Raw genomic sequence first — 3,370 nt, 5'->3', positions numbered from 1 at the left:
CTGGGGCCAAGACTGGGGACGCTCAAAAATGCCAAATTCACAGAGTGGCAGACAAATGCAGCTCGCTTTCCAGGCGTTGGCTCAGAGCCCACGGTATGCAACTTCTTCAGGGCCTCTTTGCTGCACTGCACACACTGGCTGGCTGCATCAGGTATGGCCACTCCACCACTGCCAGACTGCCTGCCACTTTGCTCCGGCCGCAGTCTCCTTCCTCCTTTTCAGATGATCACTTATCAGTCCATCGGGGACGGACTGGGCCTGGGCGTCGCCACCACCGCTCCGTGCGTGTGGTGTTTGGGCTCCTGGTCCATTTCAATCGCTCAGTGGGTACTCTGGGCCAGTGACAAGAAAATTCCGTGTTTCGGGTTTTCTCATTCGAGCCGCCTACAATTCTACGGTACTTTTTTTTTCTCCCGCGTCGCGTTTGTTAGAAGCCTAACGAAGCCTAAAGAAGGTTAGTAGCTGCTTTGACGTATAGTATATTCCACATCCGATTTTCCTGTTGCAGGGGAGATTTGTGATGGTCTAAAAACGAAAAGTAGGGGAAAGGGGGAAAAGGGGACGGATGCTGTCTGGTAGAGTTGTTACTTGCTGCCACTGCCAGGTGATCCAAGAGTATTAGCAGACCTGTTTTGCTTTGGCGAATTCACTTATAACATGCTCCCGGCATGCGAGAAGTGACAACTGATTTTGAGTTTCGAGTTGAAATCTGAGAAGGAAAATGCAGAGATCAGGTATCCGTACCGGTTCACTCAAGCCCCATCTGCTATAGAACAGAATGTGTTCTCCGTTCTTTACTTATGTTGCTTTATATTCTTTTCAATGGTCGCTTATATTGGCTTTATAATTTCCATCATACCTGTAGATTGTCTGACCCTCTGCAATACCAATCAATTGTTGACGCTGAGTGGAACATTATTTATGATAAACTGGATAAATGTGTGAAAAGTGGAGCAAAGATAGTTCTGTCTCGGCTAGCTATTGGTGATCTTGCAACACAGGTAGTCTGATGTTCTTGTCTAACTGAATGCTTTTCTGTGATGTACTTCTGCAGCCTATCTCAGATAATTTGGGTCTATACAGTATTTTGCAGATCGAGACATTTTATGTGCTCGCCGTGTCACTGAAGAAGATTTGCAACGTGTTGCTGCAGCAACTGGTGGAACTGTTCAAACTTCTGTAAATAATGTCATCAATGATGTAAGCGTGTATTTGCTTGTGTTCTGTTGAATTGTCAATTTTTGATAGATTGTTAACTGGAAATTTAGGATTCATGTCAGCTACTTGATGCTGAGTTCAAGCTGATATTTTCTCCTTTTTTCCATAAAGGTAATCGGGTCCTGTGAGGTATTCGAGGAAAAGCAAGTAGGCAATGAAAGGTTCAACATATTTAGTGGCTGCCCTTCTGGCCAGACAGCGACTATTGTTCTCCGTGGTGGTGCAGACCAGGTCTTCTATTGATAAACTTATGTTAGCCATTATCTATTTTAAGATGTTACAGATGTTCTTATATTTCTTTGATTCTGTAGACATCTTTATTACATTATTTTTAGCCTTTTTTTCTTCTCGTTAGCATAAAAGTGGTCCTACTTCTCAGTTTATTTTACAAAGCTGTTCCAACTTTAATTATGCGCAGTGCTACTGAATCATCCATGGTGTCGACATTTTTTGGTTATTGCCGCTTCCAAAGGTTTCCAACAAGAACAAATTAGTTTTATGTGGTGCATGAATATTTAATAATTGGAAGCAGTTTCTCTTGGTTAACTTGTTCTGCTACAACTATTATCATGACATCCTTAAACTGACACAAAACTATTATTCATTGTTGGTTGTGCATATAACTTGAGTCTGAGTTGTTGTCTTTCCTTAGTGCATTTTCCAGTGGAAACAGCTAGGCAGTGGAAACAGCTCCATCTGTCAATGGGGAGAACATTAGTTTACTGATGCTGGGCAGTGGCAACATTACATAACATACATGCACGAGGAAATGCAGAGAAAGTAGTTTACTGATGCCGCCCATTCTGCCCGTCATAAACGATTACATCTGTTTCCCAGGTGTATGTAAATGCAATGTTGTGGATCTGAGTTCTAAAAACTGGGGAATATGAAAGGTTTGATCAAGCCATTGAGTGTGTCATCAGCTTCTTTCTTTCTTTTTCCCCCCTTACAACTGGTTGTGCTCAGCTGGGTTTCTTCAAGGTACAGTTATATCTTATATGTTAAGATTCAGACGACAAAAAAAAGGAGTGCATGGAATGTTTCAAATAATTAACATAACAGCTAAATGAAGATCACTGGCCCTTGGGTTCCAATACTGTTAGCAAAAGAGTGAGCAATTCATGGAAGCTCAGAGTGAAAACGAACAGCACTGTCTGAACTGGGCGCCGTTTTGACAGACTTGCGACGTACTGTAAGTGATAAAAAAGGTGTGTTTGGACTTCGGAGTATACAATTGACCATTAGCAAAGGTGATTTGCGTTGACTCTCTACGAAACTAACATCGATAGACTAGCTAGCTAACAACATTTTCAAGTCCAGTAAAAACCATACCTGTCTTTAGCTACAGACGACTACCAGTCTACCAAGCATGAGGCCTCGTACAGTCTGCATGCCTGATCCGTGCCTTCTACCAGATACGAGATCCTGAACCGATCAACAGCACTAACTGCTCACGAAGTACGATTCAAACAACCAACGACCCTGTACCTACGCTGCACAACGACCAATTACCTGCATATACCAACCCTATTCGGCGCACCAAACACTCCGCCCAAATCTCGTTTTTTCCGTGGCGACCTGGCCCATGTCATCATGCATGCCGCAGTGGAAACAGCTCCATCTGTCAATGGGGAGAACGAATCTCCAAGGATAATCTGTCGATGGTTTGCTCTGAAACATTCCATATAAGAACAAAATTTTGACAAGCTCCATCTTATATGTACTGTCGACAGGAATGCCAATTTTGACAAGCTCCATCTTATATGTACTGTCGACAGGAATTCCGAGTCTAGGCTCAAGTACATCCGCCATGGCGGCACGCTCGGCACGAGGATGGTTCGGGCAGACGCCGCGACCATCAACTTGGACCGGAGGCTCCACCAACTTCTCAACGAGCATGAGGAGTCTGAGAGTCACGCCGACCATGCGACAGCGATCCCTGTGCAGGAATGGGGGCAGAGGAGGTACTCGGTGGTGACCGTGAGGTGCCGTGATCGCCCTAAGCTGCTCTCGCCCCCGTCGATGCGTCGTGGTAGTTGTCGTCCTCTCCCCTCACCCACTCACTACCACCACCTCGGCTGATTCGGGTCGTCCGCCCGCCTGACGGTAGGCACGCACGCGGAAGCCTCCAACACACTCAACCCGGCGGTGC

General features: G+C 45.3%; 1 long non-coding RNA gene across 1 annotated transcript; it reads left to right on the top strand.

Annotated features, from left to right (window-relative positions):
* Nucleotides 1-278: 278 nt before the first annotated feature.
* LOC103643433 (uncharacterized) lies at nt 279-1,203 on the top strand. Its single transcript, XR_561004.3, has 3 exons — nt 279-734; nt 866-1,001; nt 1,084-1,203. It is a non-coding gene; the product is annotated as an uncharacterized lncRNA (long non-coding RNA).
* The last annotated feature ends 2,167 nt before the right edge of the window (nt 1,204-3,370 follow it).

The sequence above is a fragment of the Zea mays genome, chromosome 1 (assembly GCF_902167145.1).
Source record: "Zea mays cultivar B73 chromosome 1, Zm-B73-REFERENCE-NAM-5.0, whole genome shotgun sequence".
In the NCBI taxonomy this organism is placed as follows: domain Eukaryota; kingdom Viridiplantae; phylum Streptophyta; class Magnoliopsida; order Poales; family Poaceae; genus Zea; species Zea mays.
Note: the sequence above shows the minus strand (reverse complement) of the source record. Positions and strands in the feature narration are given on the sequence as shown.